At 37.4% G+C, this 26,880-nt stretch overlaps 1 protein-coding gene and 1 pseudogene across 1 annotated transcript in view; one reads left to right on the forward strand and one right to left on the reverse strand.

Moving 5' to 3' along the window:
• The window catches only part of ARHGAP6 (Rho GTPase activating protein 6), a 670,816-nt gene that overhangs the window by 24,342 nt on the left and 619,594 nt on the right, over positions 1 to 26,880 (forward strand). The window lies entirely within an intron of this gene.
• Positions 1,382 to 1,976, reverse strand: LOC122746007 (annotated as a pseudogene).

The following is a 26,880-nucleotide window of genomic DNA, read 5'->3' on the forward strand; positions in this document are numbered from 1 at the left end:
ATGAGGCCTTTATCAGAAGTACTGGCCATAAAGATTGTTTACCAGCTTTCTGCCTCCCTTCTCATTTTGGATGCATTGCTTCTGTTTGTACAAAAGCTTTTTAATTTAATGTAATCAAAATCATCCATTTTGCATTTCATAATATTCTCTATCTGTTGTTTGGTCATAAACTTTTCTCCCTTCCAAAGATCTGAAAGGTAGACTATTCCTTTCTCTCCTAATTTACCTATGGTATCACCTCTTATGTCTAAATCATGTACCCATTTTGACCTTATTTTAGTATAAGGTGTAAGATGTTGGTCTATGCCTAATTTCTGCCATACTATCTTCCAGTTTTCCCAGCAGTTTTTGTCAAATGCTGAGTTCCTATCCCAGAAGCTGGAGTCTTTGGGTTTATCAAACATTATATTACTAATGTCATTAACTACTGTGTCTCCTGTGCCTAGCCTATTCCATTGATCCTCCACTCTATTTCTTAGCCAGTAGATATCATACTTTACAATAATTTATTAATAACCTATGAAAAACCATTGAAAGGTAGGGCTTTGCATGTTTGCATAAAAGATATGGGAATGGCAATGTTAAAAAGTAATTTATGTAGTTAAGTAAGCTCGATATCTTGGGTCTCATTATTTATTTAGCTTATAGAACCCCTTAGAAAGCTTATAATAGCTCTGTCCAATGAATAGATTTGTACACAAATATAAGTCAATGTGTTACAACATAATTTATGATATAAAATCTAATGTGTTATAATATTTAATTGATCAAGAGGACCTTGATTCAATAGTCAACTCTGTTACTTGGTCTCAGTGTGACATTTGACAGGTCACTCACCCTCTCTATTTCTCTTATTTCTCCCTTGTAAAATCATCTAAATTCTAAATGATCACTAAGGTCTTGAATTTTCTAAATCTTAGATCTTATATACAGCATGTCCCAAGAGTCTTGGTGCACTTTAAAGCCAGCTTAAAATAGCATCAAGACTTTTGGGACACCCTGAATTCTAGCTAAACATTAAATGTCAAATGATGTCTACAATAGAAAAGAACAATTAAGAAATTGTTTTCTTTACATTTAATTTCACAGGTTAACCATTTCCTTACATCATAATGTATACCATGATTAAAGGCATTTCCATTAGAATATAATGATGAAACTTGACTCTTGTTGTAGATACTTGTGAAATTGAAACACTTGTGAAATGAAAACAAAGGCATTTAGTATACAAGATAAATTCATAAATTCATGAGGATACAGGATAGTCTCTTTCCCCCTAAAGGATCTTCTCTACTCTTAAGAGCCAGTAGGGCATGATTAGAACAAATTCAACCTTGGGCATGAAGGGACCAAGAACTAGCAGTGTAGAGTCTGATGGTGTCTAGACCTTAGATGGGGGAAGCTCAGAGAAGAGGGCAACCCAGTTGCTTGTCTTTAGGAAGTACAGGCCAGCCTGGGTGGTCATCTCAAATACTTCTCAGACTTGCTCCTTGGGCAGAACACTCAAGGTAGTCAAAGGTGCTGATCCCATTGATTATGTCTTGTCCCTCCTCTGATGTCACACATTCTTGCTCGGTCTTGGTCAGCTCTCTCCAGGTATGTTCATCCTGCCTCAGGTCCTTTTTATCTCCCACAAGGATGATGGGCACACTGGGACAGAAGTGCTTTACTTCTGCTGTCCATTTCCCAGGGATATTCTCAAGGTTGTCTGGGCCATCAATGAAGAAGCACATGAGGATGACATCACTGTTGGGGTAAAAAAGAAGCCAGAGTTGGTCACAGTGTTCCTGCCCAGCTGTCTTGTATAGTACCAGCTCCACTGGCTTGCCAGCCACTTCAATGTTAGTAATGTAGTTTTCAAAGATGATGGCAGCATAAACCTCGGGGAATAGGTCGTTGAGGAAGACAATAAGGAGGCAGGTTTTCCCACAGGCACCATCCCCCACAATCACCAGCTTCTTTCAAATCATAGCCATGCCTGGAGCTCTGGCTGGGCTCTGACTGGGCTCTGAACCAGTCACTGTACCCCCCAGGGGTGGGGGCAGCCTCACCCTCCTTCAGCGTTGCCTCGGGGATAAATAAGGGAGGAGGCAAATCTATGAGATAAAAAGAAAGGATGGAATAATATTACAAAATAGCAAATTGGCTTTGTGCCTCTGTAGAGTGAACAGTAAGCCTTGTGTTAATCCTGCAGGATTCAAGTTGAGGGGAACAATTGCATAATCAAAAACAGCTAAAGGTAAAGAGAAACAGGTAGATAGGAGTTATATGATTCAGGACAAATCAAATTTACTTTAGCAATCACGTGATTTCATCGACTCTTTTTTCTTATTTTGGTACTGCAAAATATTGGAAAGATAATGGGGGTGGGAAGAAAAGGGTTGTCCCTCCATTGGTAAATATGCTTGGTTTTTGCCTTACTTGAAAAAAAAGAAATGAAATAGGTCGAGGGTTCTAGTTTCAAGATACATGTCTGACAAACCATATATGTATGCATTGATGTACACAATAGTCTTATGTGACATTATTAAGACTGTTTTGTTTGGACTCCAGTTTGCTGTTGTCTATCCTCTTCTCTTTCTATCCAGATGATCCAGTCATTGGCAATTTAAGGTTTAATTTAAGCTCATTCCTATGCTTTCTTCCACATGCCGACTTGCTGTCTGTTCATTAGTATTTTAGATTTTGCTCAGTGGGCTGGATAGTGTATATGTAAAGAACTAAGGTGATGAAATACTAGTTATTTCCCAGTGCCTCCACCTTAGCAACTGAGAATTACTACAAATCGGGGTATCAAAAAAAGAAACAAAGTGCATAATACACATAAGGTCTAAATTTCAGAAAGATGAAGACAATTAGGTGTGATTATTTCCCCATTGTAAAAATACTGACTCATAAATTATAATGAGAATTATAATTATTATTATAATGAGGATAATCAATATTTGACTACATTATTATGAGATTTTAAAGTGTGAATTATTTGGCTATCAGAATTTTTCAGCTAGAAATACTGACTCATAATTAAAATAAGAATTGATATTTGACTACATTATTATGAGATTTTAAGTAGGCATTATTTGGCTCTTGGATTTTTCAACTATGGTGGTTATTATTATTTTGCATTATGAAATCAATTAATCATAGGAGAAAAATCGCAGATGAGTCTTAACCTTAGGATTTGTAAAGTAATTCATATAGTGACATGTCAGCACTATATAAATGCTATTATTATTGTTATTTATTGCCAGGCACTGTGCCCAGTCTTTTACAAAATTTATCTCATTTAATGTTCATAACAACCCTGTTGGATACCTGCTGTTCTTATCTCCAGTTTACATTGCTTAAGCTGAGTCAAACACAGGTGAAGTGACTTGCCCAGGGTCACACAGCTAGTAAGTATCTGAGGCCAGATTTGAACTCAGGAAGATGAGTCTGCACCTGGCACTGTACCACCTACTGCCCTGTATATATGTATGCATGTATACATAGATACATAGATATATAGCAGTTCTGGGAGAGAAAGCACTAACAACTGGCAAAGAGGAAAGGCCTCATGTGGAGTGTGATGCTTAAGGTAAGCTTTGGAAAAAAACAAGAAAAACAAGGAATTCTGGGAAGCAGTGGGAAAAAAAAAGACAAGCAAAGCAAAGACCTGAAAATGACTAATGGAATATAGATTATAAGGAAGAACAACAAGGCTAGTCTGCTAGACCATTGAGTGGAGGTAGGGGAGTCATGTAAAATGAAGTAAGAAAGGTATCTTGGGTCCAGAGTTTAAAAGTCAATGCAAATTTTTTTGGGGGAAGTATTTTTTCTTGAGTCAATACACAGTCAGTGGAGTTTATTGAGTAGGGGAGTGATATTGTTAGATCTACATTTAAGGAAAATCCTTTTGCAGCTGTGTATAGGCAAGCTTAGAGAGAGGAGAGATTTTAGGTCAGGAAACCAATTAGGAGCCTATTTCAGCAATACAGTGACATCTGATGGTGGTCTTTCTGGATTTAGTTTTTGGCTCTGTGTAGTAAGAAGAGGTTGAATATGAGAGACAATGTAGTCATATAAAAGGCTAGACTTGACAACTGATTACATATGTGGGTTGTACGAAAGTGAACGGTCAAGGACAACATTGACTGGAAAACTAGAAGGATGGTATGCATTTGAGAGAATTAGGAAATTTCAAAAGAGGATTGGATTTGGGGGAAAAAATAATGAGTTCTCTTTGAGACATTTTGAGTTTGGGATATCTATGGAACATAGAATTTGAAGTTTCCAATAGTTGATTGTTGTTCACCCTTTGTTTTGAAGAGGACCAGTGATGTCACATGCATGAATTGGATTTAAGCAAGGCAGAGTTGTACAAAGTCATCAGCCTGGGAATGTGGAACCAATGCTCAGATATACAGATCTAGAAGTCATATGCACAAACACAATTAAACCCACAGGAGCTAATCAGGTCAGCAGATAAAAGAGTACATTGAAAAAGAGGGTACAGGACACAACCCAGGCATATATGCAAAGAAATTGGGCATGGATGACGATATAGCAAAAGGGATTGAAAAAGTGCAGTCATCCAGGTAGATGAAGAACCAGCAGAGAGCAGTGTCCTGATAATGGAGAGAAGAGAAAGTATCCAAAAAGAGAATGTAAGTCAACATGGTCAAATGTAACAAAGAGGTCAAGAGAGATGAGGATTAAGAACAAACTTGAAAATTAAAAGATCATTTGTAACTTTATACAGAATATTTTCAACTGCGAGGTAATAGGTGCAAAGGATTGAGAAGTGAATTAAAAGAGAAAACTACAGGGTTTGACTTTAAAAGGGAGGAGAGACATAGGGAAGCAAGGTGGTACAGTGGATAGAGTGCTGGGCTTGGAGACAGGAAGACTCATCTTTCTGAGTTCAAATCTGGCCCTAAACACTTACTAGCTGGGCAAGTCATTTAACCCTGTTTGCCTCAGATGAGCGAGAGAAGGAAATAGCAAACCACTCTAGTATCTCTGCAAAGAAAACCCCAAATGGGGTCATGAAGAGTTGGACACAACTGGAATAATAACAAGAGATACAGGAAAATAGGTTGAGAGAGTGGCAGGATCTTTTAAGGCTTTTTTAAGGTTAGGAAGATGTGCATATGTCATTGGCAGGAGGTGAATATATTGAGTGAAGATTGAGGTAGCTGGAGTTCCTTATCCCAATTAGGTGCTGCAAGAGAATATAGGGATATGGCTACAATATGGAAAGAACATATCATAAAATGAGGATATATTTGAAATGTGTTAGCTTAGTATGATACAGAAAAGAGTGAATAAGATAAATGCATTGAGGTTGTTTAGACAATATTTCATTTTTTTCCTGAGAGTCATAAAAGTGTTAAAAAGTACCCTACAGGGGCAGCTAGGTGGCACAGTGGATAGAGCACTGGCCCTGGATTCAGGAGGACCTGAGTTCAAATCCAACTTCAGATACTTAACACTTACTAGCTGTGTGACCCCAATTGCCTCACCAAAAAAAAAAAGTACCCTACAACATGATTGAAAGGTGGCATGGCATAATAAGTAGAGATGACCTCAGGGTCCTAAATTTGAGTCCTGTCTCCGACCCATATGGATTGTGTGACTCTGGGCAAATCACTTAACCTCTCAGTGCCTTGGGAACTTTTTAAGATGATGAATTGCACAATGTTGCCTTAGCAAAGGGAGTTTTCTCCTCAGGAAGCTTCCCACATATATGAAATCATAGGTCAGATAAAAAATATGGAATATTCAAGTATTTTTAATCAATAAATTGTATTTGTTCATAATTTTCTCTGGCATTTCATTATCTTTTGTATTATATGACAAGCAGCCCATGGATTCAACAGCCCATAACTTTCCTAGTATATTAAAAAACTTTTCTAGTGGTTAAAAAGTCATGATCTTCCCATGATATAGTGGTGATGAGGGGTCATCTACATAATCATAGAAATTCTCTCTATGCAAATCTTACCAATTGGCTAAATGCTATTAATGATGAAAATGAGACAAGTGGAAATTTGTTAGCGTTAACACCTACCTATCAGGGTTATTGTGATAACAAAATGTTATAATATTTGTAAAGTGCTATGTAAAACATTAATGCAATGTATAAATACTTATTGTTGTTCAGTCATTTTCAGTCGTGTCTGACTCTTTGTGGCTCTATTTGGGATTTTCTGGACAAAGATCCTGCCGTGGTTTGCCATTTCCTTCTCCAGCTTATTTTACAGATGAGGCACTGAAGCAAACACAGTTTAGTGACTTGCTCAGGATCACACAGCTAGTATCTGATAACTGATTTGAACTCAGGAAAATGAGTCTTTCTGACTCTAAGCCCTGCACTCTATTGTGCCACCTAGATGTCTCCATATAAACACTAGCTATTAAAAGTATAATATTATTATATAGTATACAACATAATGCATAAGAACAATACTATAAATACTAGCTATTAATATTATCTCACTAGAAAAATAGATCAGACTAGCAATACATGATAATTAATGACAATTAACAGTAATCAAATTAATGATAGCAACTCAAATATTTTGGAAATTTTAAGATTGTTAACTGGTGTCTAATTCCTTTTCAGGAAACCTTTCCTTTGATGATTTTTGTAGGTATTCACATGACTCAATCTCAGATTGAGTAGCAGTGGAGTCCAGAGTGGAGAGAGATTCTAAATGTTCAGGAAAAAATAGTAATAATTTATCATACTTTGTAGATGGTACTACCAAGAAGAGGATTTCCCCTTGGTAGAAGAAAACACACACACACACACACACACACACACACACACACACATCCGTTAGAACTATGCAGAAGTAAAAAGGACCACTTTAGAAATTCCCAGCATAGAAGGTCTTCAAAGGCTAGATGACCACTTATCAAGGGGAAATTCTTGCTTTAGGAATGGGTTGAATGACTTCTGAGGTGTCTTCTAATGCTTAAATTCTGTAATTCTATTGACCCACAATTAGTAGGACATATGCTTTGAATTTTCTAGTAATGGTGATAGATTTACAGAGTGATCCATACTCTCTAAATTGGTCCCCATTGTAACTAAGATCATATCGTTGATGTTTGAAAAGGCATCTGGAATAGATTGGGATGCATTCTGTGGCCCACATGGAGATGTAGCCTGTGCTCCTGGCCTCATCAGTATTATGTGCTAATCAATTGAGCTAAGTAGTCACAGACTATAAACATCAGAACCATTCTCTCTTCATTAATCCTGTCATGCAAATCTATGAATCATCTCTCCATACTACATTTAGAGTTCAATGTACAGCTCAGTGCCCTAGCCAACTGCTTCTCTTGCCTCACCAGTTAGTCAATACACATTTCTTAGGATTCCAATTCATTGGGAGACAAGATTACAAGGAGATATGTAATCTTATTTCCAAGAGAGTAAGGAGAAAAGTAGAATCTGGACAAATATTAATCTATGACAGGAACGTTCCTTTTCATTCTTTCTAAGCTGACTGCTTTATTGTTTGGTTTTTGTTTTTGTGGGGCAATGAGGGTTAAGTGACTTGCCCAGGGTCACACAGCTAGTAAGTGTCAAGTGTCTGAGGCCAGATTTGAACTCAGGTATTCCTGAATCCAGGGCTGGTGCTTTATCCACTGCGCCACCTAGCTGCCCCTTGCTTTATTGTTAACAGTGCTAGAATAAACACATAGCTTTATTGAAATACATATAAAGTGTGCTGTTTTCTTTCACTTGTGTAGACTTTTATAATAAATATCAGTGTTTTGTATCCTTAGTAATTATGTTGGCATCCCCTTAGCAAAGATAGCCTCAAAGGGGATTGATTGTTGGTACAAATTTGATGTAGCACAATATGGATTTGGAAGGAGCTTTGAAAAGAACATTATATTCTCTTTTTAAAAAAAGATTATTGAATGTACAATAGCCAATGATGGGTAAGAAAGACTTATGGAAACAGTTCTTTACAGTAATGGGCAGCTTGCTCTATCTTAAGGAAAGAGAAGCAAATTCATGTTAATTGATTTGTAATGTTTTTTACACAAGTACGTTATTTTTCAGCACAGATTCCCAGCCTATTTCTAAGAATTACCACACCATTCAGAGAGGAAGATGTTTTCTCACAGAGGTCTACAGAATTGCATGTAATTTGGAGCACAGGGTATTAAGAGAGAGAAAAATAGTAAATGCATAAAAAACTAAGACTCATGGACTTGTAGGTCCATGGAAATGACTATATATGAATCAGACCTTTGGTTCCCTCTTCTGTAAAATGAGGGAATTGGGCTAGAGGACCTTTAAAATCCACTCTAAAATCCCATGAAATGAAAAAGAATGAGGAGACATTTGTGAATGGCTGTGCTTTAAACTGTCACTCATATAAGTCTGCCACTGTCTATTTGTTGATTGATGAGGGAAAAAAAAAAACCATCAACAAGTCTGGCTTCTCCTGTATGAATCTAACTCTCAATTTATTCATTTATAATAATATTTTTTTAAATGGAGATTTGTTGTAGAGTAGTTTTGCTGTCATCATTTTATTTTTTAATCAATTGGTAAATCAACAAGTATTTATTAAGTGCCTACTTTGTAGGTGACTGGTTTACAAAGTGCTTTGCTTATCTCTTTTTTTTTTCCATCAAAATCCCCATATAAAGTTGGTAGGGTCTTTAATTTATAAAGGATGAAACAAGACTCTCATAGAGTTTTCACTTACTAGTTACACAGTCAATAAATTGTAGAGCTGGGGCATGAACTTTGTCTTCTGACTTTGGATATAGTGATTTTTTTTTTAACAAAGGAAAAGTAGGAATAAGAATGAAGATAATAATAATAATAATGAATGTTTATATGTGCCAAGCACTTTGCAATCATTATCTCATTTGATCCTCACAACAACCCTGGGAGGTAGATGCTATTATTATCCCCATTTTATATATAAGAAAACTGAAGCAAACACAGGCTAAGTGTTCTGCCCAGCATCACAAAGCTGGTAAGTATTTGAGACTGGATGTGAATTCAGCTCTTCCTGACCCCAGGCCCAGTGTTCTATCCACTGCACCATTGACTTAATCCAGAAAGACTACAATATAAAAACATAATTTCATTTTACCTCTTTTTTTTTTTCAGGGCAATGGGGGTTAAGTGACTTGCCCAGGGTAACACAGCTAGTAAGTGTCAAGTATCTGAGGCTGGATTTGAACTCAGGTACTCCTGAATCCAGGGCTGGTGCTTTATCCACTGTGCCACCTAGCCGCCCCCACCTCTTTTTTTTTTTTTTAAAGAAAGAAAAGGAGAAATTGGTTTATAGTCATTTTATACTTTTTATAGGTGACACAGTGGATAAAACCTGGAGTCCAGAATACCTGAGCTCAAATCTGGCCTCGGACATTTATTAGTTGTGTGACCCTGGCCAAGTTTACCTGAGTTTCCTCATCTGTAAAATGAACTGGAGAAGGAAATGGTAAACCACTCCAGTATTTTTGCTGAGAAAACGCCAAATGGGGTCACGAAGAGTAAGACACTATTGAAATGACTGAACAATGGCAAAACCAAAAAAACCCCATACTTATTATTTTGTTACTCCCCAAAGCAAAAGATTAATATGCAGATTGAAAAATAAATATCAAAACTGCTCATTTCTGTGACCATTGATATGTTAGTTTATGTCAGTATTTTATATTGGCTCCCTGGTACCAGGGCTGTGTCTGTAACCATATAGAAATCTTTAACCATCTGCATGTAAGAAGAGACTCATAAATATTCATTGATAATAATTAACTTCTAATTTTTTAAAAGATTATCATTTATGATTAGTTTCCCTTAAAGTTGTGTGTTGTTGGATTTTTTTGCATCTTTGAGCATAATTTTAGTTTATGCAATTATCTTGTTTTTTAAAGGTTAAGGACATCCTTAATCATTTGTATAATTTTCAAGAACTCCACAGCTAAATAGAAGGTTTCTTTTAAAATTGCACATTACTAAAACAGATGTTTGTGTAGTACTTTTGGTGGAAAGAATTTGTAAACTGAATCAAACCTAATAATACTTGTCAAAAATGATTTTATTTGAGTAGATGAGAAGGGATGACAGTTCTCTTCCTCCAGTGAATGGATTTTTGCATTTTGGCTTTGACTATTGCTTCTGTCAAGTGGGTCTTAGGAAACATTGCTAACAATAAGGCTAGTGGAGGTGATGGAATTCCAACAGAACTATCTAAAATCTAAAAAGATGACTCTGTTAAACTGCTATACTCAATATGCCAACAAATTTGGAAAACTCATCAGTGGACACTGGATTGGAAAAGGTAAGTTTACGTCCCAATCCTAAAGAAGATCAATGCCAAAGAATGTTCAAATTATTGAACAATTGTGCTCATTTCACATGCCAGAAAAGTTATGCTTAAGGTTTTGCAAGCTAAGCCTCACCAATATGTGAATCAAGAAATAGAAGAAGTGCAAGCTGATTTTCAAAGAGACAGAGAAACTAGAGACTAAATTACCAACATTCACTGGATTATGGAGAAAGCAAAAGAGTTCCAGATAAATATCTACCTCTTCTTCATTGACTATACTAAAGCCTTTGACAACAAATTGTGGTGAGTCTTTAAAAAGATAGGAGTATGGACAGCTATGTGGCGCAGTGGATAGAGCACCAGCCCTGAAGTCAGGAGGACCTGAGTTCAAATGTGGCCTCAGACACTTAACACTTACTAGCCGTGTGACCCTGGGCAAGTCTCTTAACCCCAATTGCCTCACTAAAATTAAAAAAAAAAAATTAAAAAAAAAAAGATAGGAGTACCAGGTCATCTTATTTGTCTCCTGAGGAACTTGTATATAGGTCAAGAAACAGCAATTAGAAATGAATGTGGAATAACTGATTGGCTCAACATTAGGAAAGGAGTATGACAAGGCTGTATATTGTCACTTTATTTAACTTATATGCAGAGTATATCATGTGAAATGCTGGGATGGACATATCAAAAGCTAGAATGAAGGTTGCTGGGAGAAATATCAACAATCTCAGATATACAAATGATGCCACTCTCATAGCAGAAAATGAAGAATTAATAAGCCTCTTGATGAGGGTGAAAGAAGTGAAAAGGCTGCCTTGAAGCTTAACATTAAAAAAGAACAAAACTGTAAGATCATGGCAAGTTGTTACTTCCTGTCAGACAGAGATAGAAGAAATGGAACCAGTGTCAGTTTTATATTCTTGGGCTCAAAGATCACTGTAGATGGTGATTGCAGCCATGGAACTAAAAGATGCTTGCTCCTTGAAAGGAAAGCTATGGAAAATCTGGACAGCATACTTAAAAGAAGAGATATCACCTTTCTGACAAAGGTCTAAATTTTCAAAGCTATGGTTTTTCCAGTAGCAATGTATGGCCGTGAGAGTTGGACTATAATGAATGTTGAGTGCCACAGAATTGGTGCTTTTGAATTGTAGTGTTGGAGAACTTCTGAGAGTTCCTTGGATAATAAGGAGACTAAATCATTCAATACTTAAAGAAATTAATTCTGACTATTCATTGGAAGGACAAATACTGAAGCTGAAGCTTAAATACTTTGGTCACATAATGAAAAGAGAGGGCTCACTGGAAAAGATTGATACTGGAAAAAAAAATGAAGGCAGGGCAGCTAGGTGGCACAGTAGATAGAGCACTGGCCCTGGATTCAGGAGGACCTGAGTTCAAATTTGACCTCAGACACTTGACACTTACTAGCTGTGTGACCTTGGGCAAGTCACTTAACCCTCACTGCCCTACAAAAAAAAAATGAAGGCAAAAGGAGAGGGGAATGGCAGAGGATGAGATGGATAGATAATGTCATGGAAGCAACAAACATAAGCTTGGACAGACTTCAGGAAATAGTAGAGGACAGAAGGGCCTAGTGTGCTATAAGTTGATGAGGTCACAAAGAGTGAGACATGACTGAGATTGAACAACAACTGCTTCTGTCCTGATGACTCAGATGTTAAGGGCATTTGTGTTTCAGGTGAGGATTGGACCAGATAACTTCTAAGAGGCTTTCCACCTCTGAAACTGTATGATTCTGTCTCCAACCTTAATTTCTCATCTGAGCTCCAGTGTCTACAAGGACATCTCTCTGCAGATGTTCCACCATCATCTCAAACCAAAGCCTTTCTCTTCTGCTCCATTCCGGGACTTTCTTCTCCTAACTAAGCCCCACCTGCCTGTTTTTTTTTTTTCCATCTTAACATGCAGCCTAGTTTTTCCAGATTAGTGGCCACTGGCTATTCCTTCTGTGATGTATACTCTTCTTGTCTCCAAGTCCATGCTGCCTTCACATTCTACATTTAACTGCTACCATCTTTCCAGTTTTGTGTCAGCCTAATGCAGAAGCAACCCTGGAATGTAACATCCCAGACTTTTCTTAAATGAACAGCAGCAATATGGGCAAACTGAAGCTATACGGAGAAGCCTCAGAAGGAGCAACACCAATCTCCACCCAAATTACAATTCAACAATTCACCTACTGAGAAATTTTCCCTTGGAGGCCTGCCCCCTTTCATATTCCCAGAGGCTAAGCACAGCTGTATTGTCACAGCTGACTTAAAATCACAATTATGGTGGTGTTTTTTTTTTTCAATCTATCCTAGGTGTGACTAAAAAGTACTATAACTGCTTTTTAAACAAGCATATCAGAACTCATATGTCCAAAAGAATATTATCCTCTTCAAAGTAGTCACTTTGGGAGTTTACTCACTTATTCCAACAGTGTTACCATTGTTCAAAACATTTTGGGACCTCCTCTTTTGGAATTGCTTTCACAGGCTGAATCACATTCTTCTGAATTTCCTCCTGATTGTGTATCTTAATCCTTTGGGGGTGGATTTGTTTTTTTATAAACAGTCAGTCATTCAGAGCTAAGTCTGGTGAAGAAAGTAGGTGATCAAGCTGTGTAATACTGCTTCATCAAAAATTAGCTGTGACTTCCAAGTAATAAGACTAATTTCCTGGGTAGATATTGACTATAAGGCAATATCAGTGAAGGAATTTCAAATACATTAGTAATATTAGCTTTGTTGGAATAATAAGCACAAAACTTCCCAAGATGACTACTTTTAAGAGCAAAATAAGTATTTGGATATGTATTCACTCAATCAATCAGCATGTATTTATTAGCACTTAACTATATGCAACACTCAAACTAAGAAAAGTCCCAGTATATACCCAAAGCTTTTCTAGCTTGTTAATAACCACCAGCAGTTGTGCTGTGCTTAGGACTTTAGTGAAAGAATACCATCTTCAATATTACGGTGCTATAAGAAATGACAAGCAGAATGACGTCATAAAGGCCTGGAAAGACATGTATGGAATGATGTATAGTGAAGTGAGCAGAACCAAGAGAACATTGTGCGCAGTGACAACAATATTGTTTGATGAAGAACTGTGAATGACTTGATTATATTCTCCACAATACAGTGATCCAAGACAATCCCAAAGGACTATTGATGAAACATACTATCCACCTCCAAAGAAAGAACTGAATCCAGGCAGAGAAGAGGATGCAGAGTAGAGTGAGCCAAACAGTCCAGTTTCTGCTCTATATAAAGGAAAGCATTGGAAGGAGTTTGCTACTCTGCCCTCCGGCCCCCTCTAATCAGAGAGGAGAGGAGGCTAATGGAGGTAGTGACAGTCAAGGCTTGAGTTATCAGCATGGGGGTGAGGTTGCAGGTGATGAGTTTAACCTGGGAGAGAATCTTGTTCTGTGAAGTTGAAACCAGGTAGAACAGGAGATATAGAGGGGAGTCCCTGCCCCAAAGGGAATCACATTTCTTAGGGTAAGATACTATCCATTCTTATAAATATATACAGCATATATACACAATAAACACAAGAAAATTGGAAGGGCAAGGCACCACCTTCCAGATGGTGGGATTGGGAAAGTTTTCATGTAGAAAGTAGAGCTATCATTTGAGCTTTGAAAGAAACTAGGGATTCTCAAGGTGGAAAAGAAGAGTGCATTCCAGGCATGAGATTTTGTAGTCAGAATCATGTGATAAGACTTGAGATGGGGCAAATTAGTCACATTCCCAAACATACTCAAGAATGGTCTATATGCTTTCTTCTTCAGTGCCTATTAGAATTCTTCAACATAAAAACATTTGAAAAGGTAGAATAGGTAGAATGTTGTCATTTCTCCTAATTCTATTCAAGCAGAGAAGGTAACTACTGGAGGGCAGCAAGGTGGCACAGTGGATAGAACATTGGCCCTGAAGTTGGGAGGATCTGAGTTCAAATTTCACCTCAGACATTTGATAGCTGTGTGGCCCTGGGCAAGTAACTTAATCCTTTTTTTGCCTCAGTTTCCTTATCTGTAAAATGAACTGGAGAAGGAAACTGCAAACCACTTCAATATCTTTGCCAAGAAAACCCCAAATGGGATAATGAAGAGTTGGACACAACTGAACAACAACAAAAAAATGCATATCAGTTTGAGGAAAATGCATGTCATTATTTCATTTCCATTTTCCTCTGGTTGTCTTTATTCCTAAGTAGGACCGTATTTATTGCAAAACCATTTCTTAGTCAAATTCTGGATGAATGACCTCATTATTGAGGTAGAGAGTGATTATTCAGTTTATTACAACCAACAGATTCTTGATCTTCCTAAACTCACGTCGTGCAGTATTCAGTTTGGTTGAGAATGCCACACATGATGATACCACAAGGGGAATGCTCCTTTTGAAAGTTTTCCCCCCTTACTCTAGTATTGTGAGTACTGTTTTGTGAATATTAACATTATCTCTAGGTTCAAAGATTAATTCCTCTGTTTGAAATCTAAATATCTTCACAACCTGTCTCTTTCTTACTTTTCCACTCTTTACTTATTTTTATATACTTTGTGTTCCATCTGCACTAGTCTGCTTTATCTTCCTTTCATTCTCTTCTCCATATGCCATCTCCTATCTCCTAGCATCAGAGCAACCTGCCTGATTCAGTCCAACACAAGCTGCTTACGGGCAGTGACTTGCTTGGCCCAGCAGCGAAGCCACCATGCCCCATGAAGAACCATCCTAGCACCCAAGAGACCTTCTTGACCCAGTCCAGTAGCAGATCAACCTTTCCAAAAGAAACATCCTGCCTTATAAAGAACAAGCCCAGCTGAGTAGTGGAGCAACTGATGAATCACTCCATCATTGACTCACCTACAGTGAACTATGCAAAGATTCCCTGAAGAATGGACATTCAGGCCTAGCTCTTCTAAGAGTAGTGGGGTGCCTTGTCCACAAGTATGCCCTACCTGTGTGCTTTTCTACCATTGCACTTTTAGAAAAAAAAAACATATATACATACATACATATATATATATATATATATATAATTTTTTCAATTAGCAAAAGGCTATCTTTTGCTCCCATGCCAAGATTCTTCCCCCAAAATGGAAATTGCAAGGTAAAAAATGTTGCAAACATGTACAGCTAAGCAAAACAAATTTCTGCGTTGACCATGTTTTTTAAAAAAAAAATGCCTCATTCTGCACTTTTGAGTCTTTTATCTCTATCAGTGGTAGGATGTTTCATCATTGGTCTTCTGGAATAACAGATGATCAATGCACTGACCAAAATTCACAATGATTTCTTTTTTTTGTTTTGTTTTTTGTTTGTTTTTTTTTTTTTTTTTGGTGAGGCAATTAGGGTTAAGTGACTTGACCAGGGTCACACAGCTAATAAGTGTAAAGTGTCTGAGGCCGGGTTTGAATTCAGGTCCTTCTGACTCCAGGGCCGGTGCTCTATCCACTGCGCCACCTAGCTGCCCCGCAATGATTTCTTTTTAAAAGTTATTTTTAAATTTTCAATTCCAAATTTTCTCCCTCCCTTTAACCTCTCCCCCAGCCATCGAGAAGGCAAGTAATAGAATACCCATTATACATGTGAAGTCATGCAGTACATAATTACATATTAGCCCTGTTGAAAAAAAAGACAAAAAAATGAAAAAAATATGCTTCAATCTACATTCAAAGTTCATCATTTCCCTCTCTAGAGGTGGATAGCATTTTCCTCATGGATTCTTTGGGATTGTTCTGGATCATTACATTGATAAGAGTAGCTAAATTTTTCATGATCGATTATCCTTACAATATTACTTTTACTTTGTACAATGTTCTCTTTATTTTGCTCACTTCATTTTACACCACTCATATAAGTCTTCCTAAGGTTTTTCTGAAACCATCCCCCTTGTTATTTCTTACAGCATAATAGTATTCTACCACAATCATATAATACAATTTATTCAGCCATTTCCCAATTGATGGGCACCCCCTTACAGTTTTACAACTCTTTGGGCAGAGTTCCAAATTGGCTGGACCAGTTCACAACTCCACCAACAGTGCATTAATGTACCTATTTTCCCACATCCCTTCCAGCATTTATTATTTCCCTTTTTGGTCATCTTAGCCAATTTGATAAATGTAAGCTGGTAGAAAGTTCCCAATTCTTTCAAAGTTGTTTTTCTTTATCATATGTTATTGTAACAATTTTTCTCCCCATTCTGTTCCCTTCTCTCTTCTTAAGTTCACAAGTCTTTTCTGAAACTGTCCTCTTCATCATTTCCTGGAGTCTTCCTGACTCCAGGCAAGGCACTCAATCTGCTGTGCCACCTAGCTACATTCGTAGAGTTTGTTTTACTTAGGACTAATACTTTCCTCAATCTACCATCCCACTAATTCTTCCATCTCTTGTCTTTCCCACCACTGATTGAAATGGATTTTTGTAACCAACAATGTGTATATGTATCTTCCTTCCTTTGACTCATTTGGATGAAAGCTGCTATCATCTCTATCTCCTATGTCCCCTCCTCATAGCTATCTACTTGTTTACCTTGATTATGTGAAATAATTTTCCCTAACTTTCCTTTTCTTTCCTCCCTTAGTGTATTTTTCTCCTCTCTTTTAGTTCTTCTTTCAAGATCATTAAGACACAACAGAACCACTCCCAGTCCTTGTCTAACTAGACAAGATAGAATCCTTTCCCCATATAAAAATGTAAAGTTTATCCTTTTTTAGTCCCTTATGTTTGCTCATTCACATTTTTGTTTATGTTTCTTCTGACTCCAGTCAAAGTTTCAGTATAGCTCTTATTTTTTCATCAGTAATGCTTGGAAGTCCTCTATTTCATTAAAAATCATTTTTTTCTTCATAGAATTATTCTGTTTTTCTAGGTAAGTTATTCTTGCCTATAAGCCTATATTATTTGCCTTCTGGAATATCATATTCCAAGCTCTTTGTGGTGGATGCTAAATTGTAAGGCAGCTAGGTGGTACAGTGGATAGAACACTAGACTTGGAATCAGGAAGATTCCTCTTGAGTTCAAATCCAACCTCAGACACTTACTAGTTGTGCACCCGTAGGCAAGTCATTTAACCCTGTTTGCCTCAATTCCTTATCTATAAAATGATCTGAAGAAGGAAATGGCAAACTACTCTAATATCTTTGCCAAGAAAACCCCAAATGGAATCATGAAGAATTGGAAATGACTGAAATGACTGAACAGCAACAGCTAAATTGTGTGTAATCCTGATTGTAACTTATTGGTGCTTGAATTCTTTCTTTCTGGCTGCTTGTAGTATTTGTTTGTTTTTTTAACCTGGAATTTCATTTAGGGTCTTTTTTGAGGTGACCAGTGAATAATTTTATTTATCCTTTGTTTTCTAGTTCTTAGAGATTTGGTAGTTTCCTTTTAAAATGTATTGAAATGGGCAGCTAGGTGGCGCAGTAGATAGAGCACCGGCCCTGCAGTCAGGAGTACCTGAGTTCAAATCCGGCCTCAGACATTTAACACTTACTAGCTGTGTGACCCTGGGCAAGTCACTTAACCCCAATTGCCTCACTAAAAAAAAAAAGAAAATGTATTGAAATAGGATGTCTAGGCACTCTCTCTTTTGTTATCATGGTATTCAGGTAGTCCAATGATTCTTAATTTTGTACTCCTTAAAATGTTTTCTAGGTCAATGGTTTTTACTATGAAATATCTTATATTTTTCCTATTTTATCAATCTTTTGTTTAAAAAAAACTTCTATTTTTCAGAGAGTTTGTTGTGGACAAGATTTTGTACCTCTTGTGCTGAGCTATTAGTTCCCTTTGAATTATTCTGTAGCTCTTATTTCTTTTCCATTTTTTCCCTTTAGTATTCTTATTTCATTGATGAAAAACAAAACAAAACATTTTAACTCTTTAAAAAAAGTTCTCCCAAGAATTTTAGTTGAATATGTGCCTAAGCTTGTTTTTCTTTGAGACTTAGCTTGCAGGTGTTTTGGAGTCTTTCTCTTTTTTGAGGGGGGTAGGGGGGTAGAGGGCGGCAGTTGTGTCTTGAGCATCCCTGTCACCAAAATCGTTTTTTATGGTGGGATTTATTGTTTGTTCATGCTTTCATCTCCCTTTATGACTTTGAACTTATTGTTGGGGTTCAGCTCTGCATATTTCTGGAGGGAAGGCCTGGGCTGTTCCTGTTGCTGCTTTTTTGGGATCTCAGGAATAATTCAGGCTGGTGACCTGATATCAAAGACCTCATCTAGGGTAAAGGCTGATCACTGGCCCCCAGTGAGAGTTCTGCAATTTCCTTACCTGCCTTTGGAACTCAGTCACTATCAGTCACCAGACTCTGCCCAGGTCTGAGCCCCAGAGCTGCTGCTTGCTTCTGAACTGGTTTTTCTCTCACAGTATGCCACCCATGGCCAGCATATTCTGCTTTCTGCGGAGTGCCACACATGGAAGCAGGAGTCCTCCTTAGAGAACTTTTGATCTGTGTCCTGAACTGGAGAATGGTGGCATAGCTCTCATTTGGCCAGTGTTCCCATTGTGGTGCCCTAGTATGGGTTTGGGACCTCTTCCTGCTCCTGTGAATAGCCTCTTTTAGTGTTAGAAGGCTCCCCACTTGTCTCTAAGCTTCTTACCAGACTCTGTCCCTACCATCCAGAAACCTCTCTGTCTGGCTCTCTATGCTGACCTGGGCTGGAAAAATGACACTGTAACTTTTTCTTGGATTTCTCCAACAGATTTCAATCTATTGTGTTTTCTAGATTTGCTTAGCAGAGTCACATTATTTAGCACAGTGCCCAATACATAATAGGTGTTTAATAAACATTAACTGAGATTTACAATTGTACTTTAAGTTCATGACCAATGTTTTCCCCCAGATTCAGTGTTTATTTTGGGGGGACGATGTTTTGTAACGATAATTCTTGCTCTGCCATTAGAGTACATGCCTATTTTTCTTTCTTTCTTTTTATCCTACCAAACATTTTTTAAAATTCTCTTAGTATTTTATTTTATTTTTCCAATTATATGTAAAGATAATTTTCAACTTTCATTTTTGAAAGAATTTTTTCCCATCCTCCCTCCCCTCCTCCCCCAAACCAGTAAGCAATATGATATAGGTTATAAATTACATTCATGTTAAACATATTTCCACATTGGTCATGTTGTCAGAATGGAATCAGAATAAAAGGGGAAAAACAGAAGAAAGAAGAAACAACAACAACAACAACTAAAAAAGCAACAACATAAGTGAAAATATTATGCTTCAACTTGCATTCAGATTCCATAGTTCTTTTTCTCGATGTGGAGAGCATTTTCCATGATTAGTCTTTTGGCATTGTCTTGGATCATTGTATTGCTGAGAAGAGCTAAGTCTATCACAGTTGATCATCACATAATGTTGTTGATACTGTGTACAATGTTGTCTTGGTTCTGCTTATTTCACTCAACATCAATTCATGTAAGTCTTTCCACGTTTTTCTGAAATCTGCCTGCTCATTATTTCTTACAGCACAATAGTATTCCATTATATTCATATGCCACCACTTGTTTAACCATTCCCCAATTAATGGGCATCCCCATAATTTCCAATTCTTTGGCACCACAAAAAGAACAGATTATCTATCTATCTATCTATCTATCTATCTATCTATCTATCTATCTATCTATCTATCTATCTATCTATCTATCTATCTTGACCCAACTTGTCAGTTTTAGTATGAGTTGAGGTACTGAGCCCAGAGGGGGTACTACACTTTTATTTTGAATATATGCTGTATGTACTTATAGATGTGTCTGTTTTCACCTTCATTTGAATGTAATCTCCTGAGGGTAGATATTGTTTAAGTATCATCTTTGTGTCATCAGAGCTTAGTATTGTGTCTGGCTCATAATAGCCATTTAATAAATCTTTGTTGATTGGTTGATTGACCCATTCTGTATCCCATTCCTTTAAAAATTGATCCTGTGAGGATAGTTTGAGAAAACTCCCCATGATACTGATTCATAGCTTTATATTAAAACAGCTTTCTGTCACACACTAATTGGGATTCAATCCAAAATGCTGAAGTAGGAGGCAAAACCCAGACTGCTTTTCCTCATAACTAGAGTTCATTCTTCACAGTATGATCCTTTTGAAATGAGAGAAAAGGTCACCAGCTTTCATGTGCTCAGTTTTCTCTAAATGCTCTCAAGGAATCTTTCACTCTCCCCTATATGTTTTTTTCCTACAACAAAGCCAAAAAACCAGATCAAACAGTTTTTTTTATCAGTGTTTATTAAGGACCCACTATTCTAATACTGCAGTAAGCCCCCTGTGAGATAGAAAAAAAGTGTATGACATGGTCCCCTTTTCTCACAAAGCATATGATTTGGTGGGGAGATAAAGATTATGACACAAGATTGTAAACTCTTTAAAGACAAAGACTGTGTCTCATTCTTGTATCTCCTTCATTATCTATTACAGTTAATTGCACATAAAAGGTCAGTAATCTGGGATTTTCTTGGTATGGGAACTCTGTTGACACAGCACATAATCAGCAATTGAAGTCATCTTTGTTTTTTATCTCTCCAGTCCTTGACACATAGTAAACTCAATGAATTTTTTTTTCAAGAATTTTATTCCTTCATTCTTAGAGAGTTTCCTGAAACTTAGAGAAGACTTGTCCATGGTCACATAGTCAGTAGGTGTGTGTGGCTGTGGGAGATGAGAAAAGGTAGATTAAACTGGCTCCTTCTTCCAAAACTTTATCTGTTACAACATATTGGACACAGTAGGTTCTCAATAAATGCTAAATGTTAAATGAATGAACATTAGAAAACAATAGAAGGTGGCATAAAATGATATGCAAAACTGTATAACCATGTTGAAGTATGTCTTAGTAGGGCAGCAAAATGTTCTGATCCTCCTCATTCCCCCTGCCCTTTCTAGTCAGTATAGTAAATTTATAAGTAGCCAGTCTGAAGGAGACAATAGCAGGAACCTGGAAAGAGGAACCTGGAAGTCACATAGAAACCATCCCAAAGATCCAAGAAGCATAATATACAAATTATATCATATATTAACCCAAATTCACATCCTAGTAATATGTGCTGAATCAGAAGCCATCTAAGGGCTGCTGTCAGGGTCTTTTAGTCCTATGATATGTAAAGTTCAGAGAAGTTCCAGACATCCACAATGAGACCAACAAAACATCAAAAGGTGCTGATAATTCTGGGATAATGTAGATATGTTAACTTTAAAGTTTTACAGATTACTTTGGAGTGATTTGGATATGTTAATGAACTAACCCCAAAGTGGCACAAACAAGAGTTGGCCTGATTCCCCCCACCAAAATCCTATACAAATGGGACTTCAGACTCTTACCTCCCCCCTCAAATTCTTCCATTTCCAACAGGTCCATGCTGCCCAATGTTCTGAACTCTAATCCATGATTTGCTGAGCAATACTTTCTGCCTCTCCCTCTCCCTCCACTCTTCCCCATGCTGCCTGCCTTCCTTCACTATCCCATCCCCCAACTACTGTCTGCCTCTGTCCCTTTTCTACCTCTTGTCTCTGTTCCCTCTGTGCCTTTTAAAAGTGTAAGCATGGCCTCACTTCTTGGGCATTGTAAGTGCCCAAAGAATGGGGTATGCATGCTGCCATTTTCTAATTCCATAAGTGAATTATTAATTCAAAGTACAATAGCAGTACAAAAGGAGAGATCAGTGTGACTTGGAGCACTCAAAGAAGGTTTCATGGGGGAGATAGAAATTAAACTGGATGTTTGTTTTGGGGTTTTTTTTGTGGGGTTTTTTTTTTTTGTTGTGTGTTTTGTTTTTTTTTTTTTTTTGGTGAGGCAACTGGGGTTAAGTGACTTATCCAGCGTCACACAGCTAGTAAGTTAAGTGTCTGAGGCTGGATTTGAACTCAGTTCCTCCTGAATCCAGGGCTGGTACTCTATCCACTGTACCACCTAGCTGCCCCTAAACTGTATCTTTGAAGGATGGGGAGGATTTGGATCGCTTGTTGTCCTTCATTCTCAAAGGGGATCAAAACTATATCACTATGTTAGAATCAAGTTACTGTGTATCCGACTGTGGTTCATCAGACCAACATGAGTTCAGAATACTCTACCACAAGTTGGGCACCAATACTCCATGTGAACATTTGGGGTGGATTCTCTAAATCTGCACATCTCTCATTTCTTTTGAGATACTTCAGTTCTACTTTGTTCATAGAGCACAGCAACTTCTTTGATGAGGGCACACCACACTGGGCAGTCCTGTGCCAATATTTCACGTCATGCAATTAATTCCAAAGTTCTTCAGAGAGACTTTGAGAGTGTCCTTGTATTGCTTCTTCTGACCACCATGTGAGTTCTTGCCTTGTGTGAATTCTCCATAAAAATAGTCTTTTAGGCAAGTGTATATTTGGCATTTGAATAGTATGGGCAGCCCATTGGAGTTGTGCTCTCTGCAGTAAAGTTTGATAGACAAGAGTCAAAAGCAGGGACATTCAAGACAGAGGGTGAGGAAACAGTATGAACAGAAATACAGAGAAATGTAAAGAAGTGACTGAAAAGACAACCCAGAATAAAATGGACATTTTTTTTCTCAATGGAAAATTACTTTACTTCTGAAAGCAATTCAGTTAATCATCTGACCAAACTTCATATTGAATTGGTATGTGCTTATTTCTATCATCATTCTCTTTTCCCCCATCCTTTAGTTCAAGTAGTACCTATCTCTTTGTTATGGATAATGTGCAGCTTTTATTTTTTTTTTACATGTATGTCTTCAGTTTTTAAATGACACTTTTGAGCAAGTTAATATGAATGGGTATCCTATTTAGGACTTTGCTAGTTTTGTTCCCTTAGACTGGTAGCCCTCCCCAAATACCTCTAGAATGTCAGTATACCAATCCCACTTTTCCGTCTAAGATATCTGTCCACTGTAATTCATTGACATATCACAGCAAATAAAGGACTGACCTGAACCCTTAGGGACAAATCCTCAGAAAGTACTATTTTATATAGTACTTCCCTTCACTGTTTGTTAAATATTAATGCATTCCTGGTGGGATATAAATAACTTGGGCTGTCTGGGTGATGCCAGGTTGATTCAGTCAGTTCAGTCAAACATTTAGTTATAGGGGGCAGTTGTGAAGTAGAATTTGTCTTTGACCTTCTCCTTCCCCTAGTAGTCTCTCTTTCCCCCTCTACTCTGTATGTGCTTTCAACATCTGAAAGACTGTCTAATATGCTGTTCTGCCCTGGCAACCCACTGGGATCATACTGGTTTCCCAAAGCTTTATACCTTATCACTCCATCAGTGCCTGGGTAGAACTCTATGTACTAGACTTTTGCCTACTTCCTTAGTTCCCTTTCAAACTCCTAGAAATCTCTTAAGGAGTAAACCAAATAGTGGGTTTTTGAGGTACCATAGCAGAAGAGGGAAGGAATTATTTTGGTACCTATAAAATCATATCACATAGCTGACGATTTTACCTTTTGACAGGATTGGTTCTGATTAGTTTACAACAACAATCAGACAAATTGATTATTTGGCACAATCAAAAGATTTTTGATTATTGTAATTGAAATAATTTCATAATATAGATACAGGCCTAGAAGGAAAATTAAAAAAAAGATTGACAATGCCTCATACAGTGCTTGTAAAATAAATATTAAGTGAATCACTGAATTCATGTAATAATTCTCCCAATATATAGATATGTGAGAAATTGATGTGGCATTACCAAATTCAGTGCCAGGGAGAAGTTGGGATAGATTTCTTAGTAGAATCTTTCTATTTCCTTCCAAAATTTGTTGATCTAATTTCTTTTTAAAAAATTTTCAAAACCCAGAAAGACAATCAAAAGCCCAACATACAAATATTTCAATAAGACATTATGTTGATTTACACAATTGGAGATAAAAATGATACAGGTTAATGTCTCCATTCATATTAACAGTCATATAATATCTTTTTTTTCTGGCATACAACCATGGAATAACATACTCTAGAAAGACCTTCTCGCTTAATGAAAACCACTTCAAACTTCCAAAAAAAAAAGTTGGCTCATATTGAGAAGGTTTTGTTTTGTTTTAAGCTAAGCACAGTTTGAAGACAATTACTCTCTGTGGTTAAGCAAAAGATACAACTGGCTTTGGAAGGCAGTGGCAATATTTCTGATTATCTACAACTGTTGGATGCAGACCAATGAATGTCCTTTCATCCAAAAGAAGTATTTGCAAAAATAACCACTGCCCTTCATCCCTTTTATGTTTTCTTCTCTGGTCCCTTTCACTATAATTGCCCTGACATCCTTTGCCCTTTTGCCTTTCTAAGTATCTGCCTTTTAGTTCCTAATTTTTTGCCATTTGGACATTTTGATATCTAGTCACATGGGGAATCTTCAGATGATTTTGTAGTTAGAATTGCTTCCAGATGAGATTCTCTGTGTTACATGAAACTTTTAATTTTCAGAATAGCCAAGCTGGGAAATTTCCTATTTACAGGTGATGTTCACCTGTGACTCTTTATTTATTTATTTATTCATCCATTTATCTATCTATCTATCTATCTATTTATTTATTTATTTTTGCGGGGCAATGAGGGTTAAGTGACTTGCCCAAGGTCACACAGCTAGTAAGTGTCATGTGTCTGAGGCTGAATTTAAACTCAGGTCCTCCTAAATCCAGGGCCAGTGTTTTATCCACTGCACCACCTAGCTGCCCCAACACCTGTGACTCTTTGAAGATTAATAAGAGTAGAAGGTTAAAACAGTCTCTAGAAGCAGAGACTATATTCCTCTTGGTTGCATTCACTTCAATATCAGTTGTTAGTGTCTTGTTTCTCCTCCCCCTTCTTAGCCTAGTACTGGTTGCTTTTCAAATTTATGTATGAGTGTATACACATATTCTTCTATAGATATACATATATTTTTTTCTCATGTGAAGTGCTATTGCCAAACTAGAGATATTTTTTTCTTGGTCTAGTAGAAGCTGAAATTTTCTCATTTTGCTCTCTAGGTTCAGGACTGAATTAGAGGTGGGAGGAGGCAGTTCCATTGTATCCTTTTTCTGTTACTGTGTTGAGGATTAGTAAAACAAAAACAAATCAAGACAGTTTTCCAACAGGATGGTTCTTTATTGCTGTAAAAATACTTTGGGTTATTCCTAACTAAAAATCACTTTTGTCTATAGCTACAGCAACCTGCTGGATCAGAGATATGGAGCATGAAGGGACCTCAGAGGGCATCTAGTCCCACCCCCTCACCTATAGATGAGGAAACTGATGCCTTTCCTCAAGTCTCTCACCATTAAAGTCCATTCAATCCATTCTCCATTCTTCCAACAAAATTATTTTTCTAAAGCACAATTCTGTCTATGTGGTACCTCCTGACCCCCCCCCCCAAAAAAAAAAGACTAGTGGATCCTTTTAGGATCAAATGTAAACCTCTCTCTCTAGGATTTAAAGCTATTTGCAATCTGCCCCTTCCCTATTTTCCAGAATTTTTATTCCTCTATGTACTTATTTTTTTGTTTTTTGGGTTGTTTTGCTGGGCAATTGGGGTTAAGTGACTTGCCCAGGATCACACAGCTAGTGTCAAGTGTCTGAGGTCGGATTTGAACTCAGATCCTCCTGAATCCAGGGTTGGTGCTTTATCCACTGCGCCACCTAGCTGCCTCCTCTGTGTACTTATTATAGAATATATTATATAATAAATAAGGATTTGTTTTCTCTTCTTTCACATCACATTCCATTTCCTATCTCCGTGCTTTTGCACTGTCAGCCATTCCTATAATGCTCTCCTTCCTCACCTCTATTTCTTGAAAGCCCCTTCCTTCAAAACTCAGCTCAAACATGACCTTCTATGTGAAGCCTCATTTAATCATCCTCCCTCTCTCCTCTGCTACAAATATCCTCTTTATCCAAAGCTACCTCAAATTCATTATATATCTGTAAGCATAGATACACGTATATACATATATCCTGCAGATACTTTTGTATGTATAAACTTATGTGGGGGGACAGATTTGATTTCCCCCTTTAGCTAATCAATGCAATCATAGAAAGTATACCATAGATATCAGAGGTAACAAGATATTGATATGCTAATGAATTACAGAGGCATTTCTATGTCCTGTCATCCCTTCAGGAAGTAAGAAGAAGTTCTCTGATTAAATTAGAAAGAACTTGGGGCTTTAAAAAAGTAATCCATGGCAAGAGATATCACTGCTATCCTGGGGAAAAAAAATGGACAGTTCCTCAGTTGGAAAAATTTTAAAGCACTGCTGAAATGCATCCAGCAGGGAGCAAAGACCCTCACAGAGATACAGATACAGAGAAGAGGAGCAAGCTTGACCGAAATTCACAAGAGGGTGGCGAAGTGGTTCAGTGGATAGAGTGTCAGCCCTAAAGTCAGGAAGACCTGAGTTCAAATCTAGAAACTTCAAGGAGCCATACCCCTGACAGCAGAGAAGAGAGCTGACCTTTGGATTCAAGAGAGAACTGGCCTCAGCAATCATATCAGGTGGTGGAGTATAGCAGACTAAGAAAGTCCAGCTGAATGATGCACTCAATAGAGTTAGTGCGTTACTTGGAGGGGT

Source organism: Dromiciops gliroides, chromosome 3, assembly GCF_019393635.1.
Source record: "Dromiciops gliroides isolate mDroGli1 chromosome 3, mDroGli1.pri, whole genome shotgun sequence".
In the NCBI taxonomy this organism is placed as follows: Eukaryota; Metazoa; Chordata; class Mammalia; order Microbiotheria; family Microbiotheriidae; genus Dromiciops; species Dromiciops gliroides.